General features: G+C 41.3%; 1 protein-coding gene across 1 annotated transcript in view; it reads left to right on the plus strand.

The window, feature by feature from the left end:
• LOC100587377 (zinc finger protein 91-like) overlaps positions 1–12,600 on the plus strand; it is a 53,409-nt gene extending 40,809 nt beyond the window's left edge. The window contains exons 5-6 of the transcript XR_004031977.1: positions 8,676–8,840; positions 11,587–12,600. The gene's annotated coding sequence lies outside the window, so the exon portion shown is untranslated. The remainder of the gene's footprint in view (positions 1–8,675; positions 8,841–11,586) is intronic.
• Positions 12,601–14,501: the final 1,901 nt, after the last annotated feature.

The raw sequence follows: 14,501 nt of genomic DNA on the forward strand, positions 1-14,501 counted from the left end.
TTCTAGTTCATGTGTGTAAAGGTGTTCATAGTAGTCTTGAATGATTTTTTGTATTTCAGTGGTGTCAGTTATTATATCTCCTGTTTCATTTCTCAGTGAGGTTATTTGGATTTTCTCTCTTCTTTTCTTGGTTAATCTTGCTAATGGTCTATCAATTTTATTTATCTTTTCAAATAAGTCCTTTTTGTTTCATTTACCTTTTGTATTTTTTTATTTCAATTTTATTTAGTTCTGCTCTGATCTTGGTTATTTCCTTTTTTTCTGCTGGGTTTGGGTTTGGTTTGTTCTTGTTTCTCTAGTTCCTTGAGGTGTGACCTTTGATTGTCTGTTTTTGCTTTCAGACTTTTTGATGTAGGCATTTAGGGCTATGAAGTTTCCTCTTAGCATCACCTTAGCTGTATCCCAGAGATTTTGATAGGTTGTGTCATTATTGTCACTCAGTTTGAAGAATTTTTTTTATTTCTATATTGATTTTGTTTTTGCCCCAGTGCTCATTCTGGAGCAGGTTATTTAATTTCCATGAATTTGTGTGGTTTTGAAGGTTCCTTTGGGAGTTGATTTCCAGTTTTATTCCACTGTGGTCTGAGAGAGTGCTTGATATAATTTCAATTTTCTTAAATTTATTGAGGCTCATTTTATGGCCTATCATATGATCTTGGAGAAAGTTCCATAACCTGTTGAGTAGAATGTGTGTTCTGCGGTTGTTGGATGAAATGTTTTGTAATATCTGTTAAGTCCATTTGTTCCAGGGTATAGTTTAAATCCATTGTTTCTTTGTGGACTTTCTGTCTTGATGACCTGTCTAGTGCTGTCAGTGGAGTATTGAAGTTTGCCACTATTATGGTGTTGCCGTCTATCTTGTTTCTTAGGTCTATTAGTAACTGTTTTATAAATTTGAGAGCTCCAGTGTTAGATGCATATATGTTTAGGATTGTGATGTTTTTCTGTTGGACCAGGCCATTTACCATTACATAATGTCCCTTTTTGCCTCTTTTAATCACTGTTGCTTTAAAGTTTGTTTTGTCTTGTATAAGAATAGCTACCCCTGCTTGCTTTGGGTGTCCATTTGCATGAAATGCCTTTTTCCACCACTTTAAGTTTATCTGGGTCCTTATGTATTAGCTGAGTCTCCTGAAGACAGCAGATAGTTGATTGGTGAGTTTTTATTCATTCTGCAGTTCTGTGTCTTTTAAGTGGAGTTTTTTAAGCCATTTACATTCAATGTTAATATTGAAATGTGTGGTACCATTGCATTCATCATGCTCTTTGTTGCCTGCATAGTTTGGTGTTTTGTGGACTTTTTTTTTTTCAAAGACTCTTTTCAAAGAGCAAAACTCTGTCTCCAAGACTGGAGTGCAGTGGTGTGACTCCCAAGATTATATGTTCTTTGTCTACCGCTACCAGGTTGGGTAGGGAAGAATCACTGGGTGCGGGAGGTACTAGATGTGTCTGAGTTCAGACTCTTCTTGGGCGGGTCTTGCTGTGGCTGCTGGGGGTGAGATTCCCAGGTCACTAAAGTTTTGTACCTAGGAGAATTATGGCTGTCTCTGCTGAGTCATACAGGATGTCAGGGAAGTGGGGGGAAAGCCGGCAGTCACAAGCCTCACTCAGCTCCCATGCAAACCAAAGAGCGGGTCTCACTTTCACTTTGCCGCCACAACAGCCCCGAGTCTGTTTCCAGGTGGAAGGCAAGTTGGGCTTGAAAATTTCTTAAGGCTTTCTGCCTCCCAGCTGGGAAAGAACAGGGCTTTAGTTTTTCCCTGCCTGTGAAGTCTGCAAGCCATGTTCTCGCCTTCCCCTGAGTTCTGGCCAGGAGGCTTCTTGCCTCGTTCAGATTCTTGCAAAGTTGAGCTAGGGAAGTCCTTCTCCCATTGGTGTTTTACACCCTGCTCCTCTGTCCTCCCTCCTGATGGATTCCTGTGGTGCCCAGCAGGAATGGGCTGCTTTGGGATTCAGCAAGCTACCAGGGCCTCCCTGCTGCCTCCTCCACCCTGTATGGGGGTGTGTGTTTAGGAGAGGAGGGTCTCCCTTTCCCACTTCTGCAGTTGGGGCACTCACAGTATTTAGGGTGTCTCCCGGGTCCTGCAGGAGCAGTCTAATTCCTTCAGAGGGTCTATCCTAATGCCTTTAAAGATACATTCTCAAGATGAAGGTGGTGATTTGTTCAGATAATCTCACCTGAGAAGGAATTAGAGAAGACAAAAAAAATGGTTGATTTTTAGATAAGTGTGTCCCAGGTCAAAACTGTTCACATTTTCTTCTAGAATGTCATGTATTTAGAATTGTGATCATTTACATTTCTACTTCTGATGCTTTTGCCTAACAAGAATATTTCAACTACCTTTTCCCTTTTCTTCTCATAACAGTGAAAGGATCTCTTTAAAATAATTCTCCCCGATTTATCAGAGCCTTAACTCTCTCCATCCAGCCTTATTACATATCACAAATAATACTCACCTTGAGTTTATACCCTGAAGTATTGACAGTATTTTCTTTTCTTTTCTTTTTTTCTTTTTCTGTGGTTGAGTCTTGCTCTGTCTCCCCGGCTGGAGTGCAATGGCGCGATCGTGGCTCACTGTAACCTCCTCCTGTAGGGTTCAAGTAATTCTGCCTCAGCCTCCGAGTAGCTGGGATTACAGGTATGTGCCATCATGCCCAGCTAATTTTTGTGTTTTTGTAGAGATGGGGTTTCACCATGTTGGCCAGGCTGGTCTCAAACTCTTGACTTCAGGTGACCCGTCCACCTCGGCCTCCCAAAGGGCCAGGATTACAGGCATGAGCCACCATGCCCGGCACGAAAGTATTTTCTTTGTTGACAGATCAGCTTGGGCAGGTGGGGATTGCAAGGCTCTTATATTGGTTCGAACCCTGACAGCGTGCCAACAGACAAGACGAGGCAATGTGGAGCAACACACTGTTTTAATGAGCACCTTGGTGCAGGCGGGCTGAATCCTAAAATGGTGTCAGCCCCAAGTAAGGACAGGGCAAGGGTTTTATAGTTCTCTGTAAAAAGGAAGCGTCCCAGTCTGACGCAACTGCTACGTAGTACTGGACAGCCTCCCTCTCAATCTTCAGGTGGAAATGTGTCTCCTGGCCATATCTCTTCCTGCATCTGCTATCTTGCTGATGCATGCTACTTGCACAAGTGGCCTTGCACCTTGGAACTGGGCCTGAGGAGGGAGAAGTTATTCATTCCCTTAAGCTTTCAGACCCCAGGCAGAATCTTTCATTCCTGTCTATTTGGTTATAGAAAAAAGGGACAACTTTCTCAATAACTACTTCAGGCATGACATAGGGGTGGCATGGGCACCTTCGAAAAATAAAAACTTAATTTTTGGGATATTCTTGAGAGATGGGTTGGTATCCATCGTGTCATTGTAGCAGGAGCATGGTCTGGATTGTCTGGCGGCTAACTTTAGTTTCAATAAGAGTTTTAATGGCTTTTATTATTAGTGGGATAACACAGGAGAGAAACAGGAGGAACCCAGTGATGAAGATTACTGGTCCTACCAGCATTTTAAATCCTCCTAAATTAGAGAACCACCCTCCTAAAAGGTTTGTTGGGCCCCACCCCTTCCAGGTTTGGACTGGTACATGGGCTACTCTTCTGATGTGTGAAGTAATTCCTAGTACTGTTTTTCTGTTATCGTCTATGTTAAGACAACAACTGGAGATATTAAACTGACCACAGACCCCACTTTCTTCTCCTGATAAGTAGTCTAGTGCTAGCCTGTTTTGATAAATTGCCACACGCATTTGGTTTTCTTGTTGCGTGAGCATTTCCAGGGCTGAGGCGGTTTGGTTAGTGATTATCTCTAGAACCGCCTGTAGTCTAATTATTATATTTAGAGTATATATGGGAGTGCAATAACCCCATGAACTATCCTCAGCCCAAGTGGCAGGACCATAATATTCGATGATCCGTTGCAGAGGCCATTCATCCTGTTGCCATCTTTGGCTTCCTCCTGCCTTTATGGATCATGGTTGTTTTTGTTTGTTTGTTTCAAATTATTATTACGTACAGGTACTCCGAGAGTGTTGCCCACTGTTAATGTTTTGGAGGAAGGAGTAGCCTTGGGGGTGAGCTTGACCCTAGTGTGATGAATCCAGTTGAGGAGTCCTTGGACTCTCACTGCAGTTGGCATGCTGAGTATCACAGTGTAGGGGCCTGTCCACTTCAGTTGTAGGTTTTTGTGAGGCTCGGGTTGGCAGATAAACACATCTGTGCCTGCAAGACAGTTATGTTGAGAGGACAAGGAGGTGTTGACAGGGAGGGGCATGGCCTCATTTGCTGCTTCATGAATGAAAGACTGTGTCTGGATTAAGGAGGGGAGGTAATTCCTGAATGACTCAGAATCTGGGAAGGGTGGAGGCCCCAAGACAAAAGTTCGGCTATCGGGGAACCAGCCCCCAATATTTCAATGTAGGTTATTTTCTATTTTTCCTAAGTGTCAGCTGATCTGAGAAATAAAGGGAAAGAGTACAAAGAGATAAATTTTACAGCTGGGCCTCCAGGGATGCCATCACATATTGGTAGGACTGTGATGGTGACCCCCAAGCCAGAAAACCAGCAAGTTTTTATTAGGGATTTCAAAAGGGGAGGGGTGTATGAATTGGGAGTGAGTCACAGAGGTCACATGCTTCAAAGGGCAATAAAAGATCACAAAGCAAAAGGGTAGAGCAGGATCACAAGGCAAGGGCAAAATTACTGATGAGGGTCCATGTCCCGCTAGGCACACATTGTCTTGATAAACATTTTAACAGGAAACAGGGTTAATGAGCAGAGAACTGGTCTGACTAGAATTCACTAGGCTGGAATTTCCCAATCCTAGCAAGCCTGAGGACACTGCAGGAGACCAGAGTGTATTTCATCCCTTCTCTCAACCACATAAGACAGACACTCCCAGAGTGGTCGTCTGTAGGCCTACCCCTGGGAATGCATTCCTTCCCCAGGGTTATCAATTATTAATATTCCTTGCTGGGAAAAGAATTCAGTGATATTTATCCTACTCACACGTCCATCCATAGGCTCTCTGTGGGAAGAAAAATATGGCTTTATTCTGCAGTCAGACTGCAGAATAGAGATAACCATAAGGCAGTCAGACCTATGGTTATCTTTCCTTGTTCCCTGAAAATCGCCGTTATTCTGTTCTTTTTCAGGGTGCCCTGATTTCATATTGTTCAAACACCTATGTTTTACAATCAGATTTCATATTGTTCAAACACACATGTTTTACAAACAATTTGTACAGTTAACTCAATCGTCACAGGGTCCTGAGCTTACAAAGATGATGGGATTAAGAGATTAAAGACAGGCATAGGAAATTATAAGAGTATTGATTGGGGAAGTGATAAATGTCCATGAAATCTTCACAATTTATGTTCAGAGATTGCAGTAAAGACAAGCGTAAGAAATTATAAAAGTATTAGTTTTGGGAACTAATAAATGTCCATGAAATTTTCACAATTTATGTTCTTCTGCCGCGGCTTCAGCTAGTCCCTCTGTTCGGGGTCGCTGACTTCCCACAACATTCGGCCATACATGACTTCAAAGGGACTATAAAAAGAGTGTGCCTTTGGTGTTGCACAGAATCTCATGAGGGAAAAAGGGAGATTTTTTTTGTCCACCACTGGAGGGTTTCTAGAGCCAGCTTGGTGAGTTTAACAACAGGTAATTTTTTTCAACTTTACCTGAAGATTGAGGCCTGTAGGGTGTGTGGAGAACCCATTTTATGCCTAAGGATATACAAATGCCTTGGGTAATTTGTCTGAGGAAGGCAGGCCCGTTATTGGACTGGATGGATGTTGGCAGTCCAAAATTGGGAATTATATGCATGTTGAGAGTTTGTGTGATGAAATTTTACTTTCCGAAGTTGTTGGGAATACTTCTCCTCATCCAGAGAAAGTACGGACAAAGACTAGAAGATAGCAGAGCCATTTATTGGGTGGCATGTGAGTGAAGTGTACTTGCCAATCTTGCCTGGGTACCTGGCCCTGGGCTTAGTGGGTAGGAAAAGGTGGTGGCCAAAGGGAACTGTGGGGTGATACTGAGTGGCAGACAGAGCAGGACTGGGTAATCTCTCAAATATGGCTGGAAAGGTGAAGACAAGTGAGGATAGGGTGGAGAAGTTGCAGAAGAGGTTTGTAATTGACACGGAAAGAGTTGTGGAGGCTTTGGAGGACAGAGATTGTTTGAGAGTGAGGAAGAATGAAGCGCCCTTCCTTGACATACCATGGTCCTTGTTTTTGAAGGTTTTGGGCTTGGTAGTCCTCCTTTTCTTCTGGAGAGTAAAGAAGAGAGAACGAGGACAGGCACAGAAACTGGCCTTGTACAGGTTGTAGGGCTACTTGTTTGGCTTCTCTTTCTGCTAGATTTCCAGCCAAAATAGGATTATCTGGGGTTTGGTGGCCCCTGCAATGAATGACGGCAACTTTCTGCAGGAGTCTGGCGGCTTGAAGGAGCTTGCTGATGAGAGAGTCATTTATGACAGGAGTGTTTTTTTTGCAGTTAGGAAACTCCGTTCTTTCCAGATGGATGAGTGTGAGTGCACTACGTGGAACGCATAATGAGAATTTAAATATATGTTGATCTGTTGTCTGGCTGCTACAGTGAGAGCTCGAATAAGGGCGATGAGTTCAGCGTTTTGGGAGGTGGTGCCTAGGAAGAGCGTACTGGCTTGAACAGTGTGTGTGGGGGTGACACTATAGCATAGCCAGCATGCTGGCGTCCTTGATGTAGGAAGGAACTGCCATCTACAAACCAAGTAAAGAAGGCATCTGGAAGGGGTTGGTCTGTTAGGTTTGGAAAAGGTATAAGAAAGGTTTGAACAGTGTTGACACAGAAGAGTGTAGGATCTTTGGCGGTGGTAGCTTCAGGTAAGAGCATGGCCAAGTTTAGACAGGAGCTGGTTACCATGGTGATGTGCGGAGTTTCTATGAATACAGCATACAGTTGGAGGAGCCGTGGGGGAAAGATGAAACTCTGCGGTGAGCTAGCATGTCTTTCTTTGACGTTATGGATTGAATAAACTGTTAAGTTGGCATGGAGAGATAGTTTAGGCTTTCAAGGGCGAGGACAGCAGCTGCCGCCAATGTTCAGAGGCAGACAGGCCATCTGAGAACTGGCTTCAAGCTATTTAGAGAGGTAGGCCAAAACCTGGAGGGTGGGTCTCTTAGACCAGGTTAGAACAGCTACTGCAACTCCACACCGTTCATCGGTATAGAGGGAGAAGGTTTAGTGGTTCCTTCTGGGCTAGCTGAGTCTAGGTTGGTATACTTTCTCATGGCGTTAAGAGAGAAAAAGGGCTGGGTTTTTGTTATGACCTTGGGTGATTTCTGAAAGTTTTTCATAGTTTACCACTTTATGGGCACCCTTTTTGAGTCCTGCAAGGAGACACACAATCATGTGGTCTCGATGGTGACATCCAGGGACCACGTCTTGATAATCCCAGTGGGGTCCTGGTTGGGAACTGCCTATGCACCAGTAGGCTGGGCAGGAGCCTGGTGATGAATTGTATTGGCATGCACCTGAGCTAGGGTCCAGATACGGTCCCAGTCTTCTGGGGAGAGGGTGGCAGAGAGGATAATGTAGAGGTCATGCCAAGTTAGTTCATAACACTAGGTGAGGTACTGAAACTCTCTAATATAAGAGGGTCTTCTGGAAATGAACTGAGTCTTTTCGTTAATTTGAGAGAGATCAGTGAAGGAGAAGGGAACATGAACTCTTAACATGTTCAGTCTCTGCAACTTCCTGAAGGGGTTGCTGTAGCACAGGCGCTGAAGTAAGGGTGGGGCATGGGCTAAAGGTGGCACCTAAGCAAGTATGGATGGGAGAGAAGGAGGAACCTGGAAGTGGTTCCTGCTGAGGGTTTGAACGGGGAAGGGGGGTTGAGTTAACAGGCAGTGGAGGATAGATAGGAGTGTAAAGTGGTGGGATGGGTTTACAAGCCTCAGGAGAGGGCTGTGGGGGAGGTCAATGGGTACAGGCAATACTAGAATTGTCCTGAGGAGGGGATGATGTAGGAAAAGAAGTGGATATTGCTGACTGGGAAGATGGTGGCTGGGAATATGGCTGCTGAGAAGATGGCGACTGAGAAGATCGTGGCTGAGAAGATAAAGAAGAGGCTTGGGGGTGAAAGAAGATGGTTGAGAGGGAGAGGTAGGGGCTAGGAGGGGTGGACAGCAGTCTGCAGGATCCAAAGAGGAAAAAGAGGTAGGGTCGAGAAGAGGAAGGCAGTCTTGGTGGCGAGAATAGAGGAGTAGGATTTGAACAGGTGAGCAAGAATTGCAGAGGTCGGGTTGTGATCTGAGTGCAAAAAAGGCCTGGATATAAGTAATTTCTCCTCATTTTTCCAGCCATCTTCAATAATTGATTAAGTCAGTTAAAATTGTGAAGTCCAATGTTCCATTTGCGGGCCATTTGGACCCATTATCCAATTCATATTGTGGCCAGATTGAATTGTAAAACAAGACAAGGCACGGATATCTTGCCTGAGGCCTAAGGTTTGTAGGTTTTTTTATGAGGCAGTCTAGAAGGATGTCCTTTGGAATGGAACACTTGGAATTTCCCATAACTGAGGTTAGGCTAGAGAGAACAGGGAAAAGGGGACCATCCTGGGTAGCTGGAGGGAGATGATAAAAGGAGCGATTGTCACCACTGCCTTTTTTGTTCCCAGAACAGGATCAAATGGCTTAGAGGCGTCCCCCTAAGACCAGATGATCAGCAAGTGCCTGGCACATGCCAGAGCCTTCTTGGACCAACGCTGGATTTTTGGACCGGAGAGCCCAAGAGAGGCTGTGTGGATTTTTCCCTGTTAACTGGGCTCCCGGGATACTTACTGGTAGGTGAGATCAGTGACTGAGGGGCATGCACAGAGAGGCGACTGGAGGCTGAGGAGCTTCATTTGTCCAGCTGCTGTACCCAAATGGCCTCCCTCTTGGTCTTCAGGGGGTATGTGTCTTCCCACCAACTCTTCCTGCTTCCGCTCTCTTGCTGACACACACTGCTGGTGCAAGTGGCTTTGTGCCTTTGGACTAGGCCTGTGGAAGGAGGAGTTATTCATTCCCTTAAGTTTTCGGGAGAATCTTTCAGGGATATAAAACATTCTTATTGGGGTTGCTGGTGGGTCCTCAGATATCAGTGAGGGAGAAAAGTGCACCGTTTAGGTTCCATCTGAATGCTTCATCAGCTCTCTGAAGAACATAATTTTAAAATCCCCACTGAAAAAGGATGGAATTAATAGCCTGGAATAATTTAGAAAGATATGTATGTAAAGGAATTAATTCAAAGAAATGTGCCTTCTAGAATGCTAAAGAGAGAGTATTTAAATAGACTACTAGAAATTACAAAACATGGGCATCATATGTGGCTTGAACTTTGCATAAAACATGTTTTTCATGATTAGATTCAGATTATAATTTATGTTTTTTGCCGGGCGCAGTGGCTCACGTCTGTAATCCCAGCAATTTGGGAGGCCGAGGCAGCTGGATCACGAGGTCGGGAGAGTGAGACCATCCTGGCTAACACGATGAAATCCCATCTCTACTGAAAATATGAAAAATTAGCCAGGCATGGTGGCAGGCGCCTGTAGTCTCAGCTACTCTGGAGGCTGAGGTAGAACAATGGCGTGAACCCGGGAGGAGGAGCTTGTAGTGAGCCAAGATCACGCCACTGCACTCCAGTCTGGGTGACAGAGCAAGACTCCATCTCAAAATAAATAAATAATAAATAAATAATAATAATTTATGATGTTTGGCCAGTAATCTCACAGAAGTCATGTTGCATCCTCGTATATGTATCAGCACCTGATGCCAATCTGTCCAATTCATTTTATTCACTTGGTTAACATGTTTCCTGAAGGAATTCTTCACTTTAAAATTACTTTCTAAAAACTGTGTTATTAACAGGTATTTTCGAGAGACTTTCTGACTAATGTGCATAAACAATTACATTTAATCTGAAAGCTCCACTGTCATGCCAAGTGTCAGGTTCCGGCCCAAGCTGAGGTCTGATATAAGTCAGTGGGCAAGTGGTGGGTTGCTGGAAAAACACTTGAGGAATTGTGGGTAGTTTTGATATGGCTTTATTATCTCTCTGGGCAGAAGCCTGGGCATGAGCCATGTGTACAGGGTCAGCAGCTTTACTCTCTCTCTTCCCCTCCTGTCCACCTGTCTGTGCACTCCTTACACACAATAGCGGCTCAGAGCCAAGTATGAGCTTACATAACTAGGTTACATAATGAGCAGAATTGTGCACCTGCACTCAAACTCACTGAGTCATGCTGAACCAGATGTTTACCTCAGCTTATTCTTGACCACGGCACATCCATTTTTCTTACATCCCTTATCTTAATAGTTTCTCTTGTTTATATCTTGCTTTGGAAAATGAAGGCTGTCATCTTTGTTCACTGGTCATATACATGGGGACAAAACCCAGGTTCTATCACTAGATGTTTTACAAACTATTTTCCTTAAGTTAGAATCATTTATGTCATTGGTGAGTTTGTTAGCAATGCAGTAACTCAGGTTTCATCCCAGATCTCTTGAATTAGAATCTGCATTTTAACAAAATCTGCAGTTCACTGATGTATGCATTAAAATTTGAGAGGTACCTTCTAACTTACTGTGACTTCTCCATATGAGAACTGGACAGAACTTACTGTGTATAATGTAAATATGGCACTCAAAACTGTATATGCTTGTGTTTATGCCATAAATTTTATGCTGTATTATTCAGAAAACTATAGTACCTACACTGGTTTTGTGGATCTTTTTTCATTTTCTTTCCTCAGAATGCGAAAATACATTAGAGAATCTTTCTCTATTTAACGATATTTTATTGGATAATTCCAGTCTCTCATGTAAAACAGAGCCAGCTCTCTTAACTCTCAAACACCTAGAGTAAAATTAACAATTCTGCCCATGGCCATTTGCTAAATATGTGTGGGTGTTTGGGTTTGTTTAGGAAATGTTAACATTCAAGGCTTTGGCCATAGAATTCTCTCAAGAGGAGTGGGAATGTCTGAATCCTGCTCAGTGAAATTTGTATAGAGATGCAATATTAGAGAACTACAGAAACTTGGTCTCTCGGTGAGAATAAATATTCCCCAGATTTTCTAATACACTGTCAGGCTTCTATTTTCTCCCTTTGTAGAATGATTTTGGGATGTTTTGCTCTACATAAATTTAGATCAATACTTTTAAGAAAAACTTGAAGGTTTATTGGAATAGATAAGAAAATCTTCAAAATGTTTTATCTTAATAGGAAACTTCCCCTTTCTTGAGCTAATCTATGTCCTTCACTCTAGATTAATGATAATTCTAGAAATTCGGTGGCATTAAATACTGTTGCACAAATATTAAAATCCAATATCCAGCATTAATTTTATATTCAGTGTTGGATAGTAGAGCTAAGGAACCAGAAATGTCACATATGTTTTAAATATTCAAAAGTTTCTGTCAGAAAACTGTATTTTGGAATTAAATTTCTAGAATATTTCATAATATTCTCTCCTCTCTACTGAACATAGTACTAGGTTGATAACTGGAGAATCCCAGAAAGTCATGCTAATTTTTCTAACGAGACAGGCCTTGCTGTCTCTAACTCTGATATGATCTCCTGCTTTGAGCAAATAAAAGAGCCCTGGAATGTGAAGAGACATGAGACAGTAGTCAACTTCTCAGGTAGGTAAGCATGAATGAAGCAGATAGCAGAGACGAGGAGTACAAAGGTCAAAAAGAATTCCAGACCTTAAAATGTGGTATAGAATGCTCTGCTTCAATGGAAAGGTTTCCTAAAAAGCCATTTATTTCTCTAGCTCCCAAATAAGAGCATCTTTTGTCCCATACCCTTAAATTCTCTAAGGACTCTACCTCCTATGTAGTGATTGTCCTTAGAGGGTACCGTGAGAGCTAAAGTCCTCCTTATGGCTTATAAGGTACTGCAAGATATGCCTGCTCTTCCATTGTTTTGGGGGAATATAAGAATATTTCTGAGTATTTTTGAGGAACTGCATGTTAGATCATTTAACTTTTCTTTTCCCATCATGTCTGAAATGTGTGAGAGCAGTGGTGATATTAAGATTTGTTTCAGAAATCACAGGAACATGAATGACAGATGTTACTTATTTCTCTATTTTTTTTATATTAGCAATCCTAACAGATTTGAAGTGATAGCTCATCATTGTTTTCATTTGCAGTTGCATTTTGGTAGGTGATACTGAGCACTTTTTTATATCTATTGGTCATGTGTATGTATTTGTTGGCAAAATATTCTTTTCAGTCTTTTGACCATTTTTTAGTTGGATTATTATTGTTATTATTATACTTGCCTTTGCTTTGAATTTTCTATATATTTTGAATACTAAGCTTTTCTGATATATAAAGTTTGCTATTGTGAGCATGCTGCAATAAATGCGCAAGTATACGTATCATTTTCATATAATAAACTATTTTTCTTTGGGTAGATACCCAATGATGAGATTTCTGAATCAAATGATAGTTCTGGCCAGGCGCGGTAGCTCATGCCTGTAATCCCAGCACTTTGGGAGGTGGAGGCGGGCAAGTCATGAGGTCAGAAGTTCGAGACCAGCCTGAGCCATATGGTGAAACCCCGTCTCTACTAAAAATACAAAAGTTAGCCAGGTGTGGTGGCATTTGCCTGCAGCCCCAACTCCTCGGGAGGCTGACACAGAAGAATTGCTTGAACCTGGGAGTCAGTGGTTGCAGTGAGCTGAGATCATACCACTGCACTCCAGACTGAACAACTAAGACTCCGTCTTAAAAAAAAAATGGTAGTTTTATTTTTAGTTGAGATTAAGCATTTTTTTCATATGTGTGTTGGCTATTTGTATGTCTTTATTGAAAAATGATTAGTAATGTTATTTGCTCAATTTTCAATAGAATTCTTTATTATTACTATTATATTTTTGAGTTGTTTGAGTTATTTGTAAGTTCTGAATATTTGTTCCAAATATGCTGGCACATAGTTTGCAAATATTTTATTCTGTAGGTTGACTATTTACCCTGTTGATTTTTTTTTCTGTGCCAATACTTTGAGTTTGATTTCCATTTCTCTGTTTTTTATAATAATAATAAAATAATAATATAATAATAGTTTTCTTTGTGGTGTCCTTGGCTAGTTTTGGTATCAGGGTGATACTGACCTCTGAGTGACTTAGGAAGAGTTTTATTATCCTCAATTTTTGGTAAGAATTTCAGGAGCATTATTATTCTTTGTACACTTGGTAGAATTTTGCTGTACATTTAGTCCTGAGCTTTTCTTTGTCAAGACATTTTTTTTATTGCTGATTCAATCATGCTACTCAGTATTGGTTTGTTCAGGTACTCTATTTCTTCCTGACTCTATCTTGGGAGGTTGTTTGTTTCCATGAATTTATTCATTCTTTCTAGGTTTTCAGGTTTGTGAGTGTCTAGTTGTTTATAATCATTTCTAGTGATCTTTTGTATTACTGTTGTATCCATTTTAATGTCTGTTCTTTCATTTCTGATTTTGTTTGTTTAGATTTCTTTTCTGTTTGTGGTTAATCTATAGCTAGCAATTCACCAATTTTGTCTTTTTGAAAAACCAACTCTTTATTCTGTTGATATTTTTATTGTTTTTGGACTTCATGTCATTTGGTTCTGTTCTAATTTTTGTTATTTATTTCCTCTTCTAACTTGGAATTTGATTTGTTATTAATTTTCTAGTTCTTTGAAATGTGATGTCAGGTCCTTAATATGTAAGCTTTCTATTTTTTTGATGTAGGCCTTTAGGCTATTAACTTCCCTCTTAGTACTACATTTGATGTATCTCACAGATTTTATTATATTGTGTTTCTATTTCCATCTTTTTTCCCACAAATTTTTAATTTTCACCTTAATTTTTTTTTTTGTTTGTTTTTTGAGATAGGTTTTACACTGTCACCCAGGCTGGAGTGTAGTGGCACAGTCTTGGCTCACTGCAACTTCCACCTTCCAGGCTCAAACGATCGTTTTATATTAGCCTCCTGAGTAGCTAGGACCATAGGTGCACACCACCACGCCTAGCTATTTTTTCATTTTTTTTTTTTTTTTGTAGTGATGGGGTTTTGCCATGTTGCCCAGGCTAGTGTTAAACTTCTTACCTCAGGTGGTCCACCTGTCTCAGCCTCCCAAAGTGCTGGTATTACAGGTGTGAGCCACCACCCCTGGTCAACCATCTTAATTACTTCATTTACACAGTCACTGTTGAGGAGTATGTTGTTTAAATTCTTCATAAATTTATAGTTTCTGAAATTTCTCTTGATATTGATTTGTAGTTTTATTCTACTGTGGTCTAAGTAGGTAGTTCATATAGTTTTGATTTTGGGGATACTTTGTTGATTTGCCAAAATTCCTATCTCAATGGTCTCTCTAATGCTGTGAGTAGAATATTGAATTTCTCCACTATTATTGTATTACTGTATATCTCTTTCTATAGATTTAATAATATTTCTTTGTAAATCTGGGTGCTGTGATGTTGG

Source organism: Nomascus leucogenys, chromosome 10 (assembly GCF_006542625.1).
Source record: "Nomascus leucogenys isolate Asia chromosome 10, Asia_NLE_v1, whole genome shotgun sequence".
NCBI lineage: Eukaryota > Metazoa > Chordata > Mammalia > Primates > Hylobatidae > Nomascus > Nomascus leucogenys.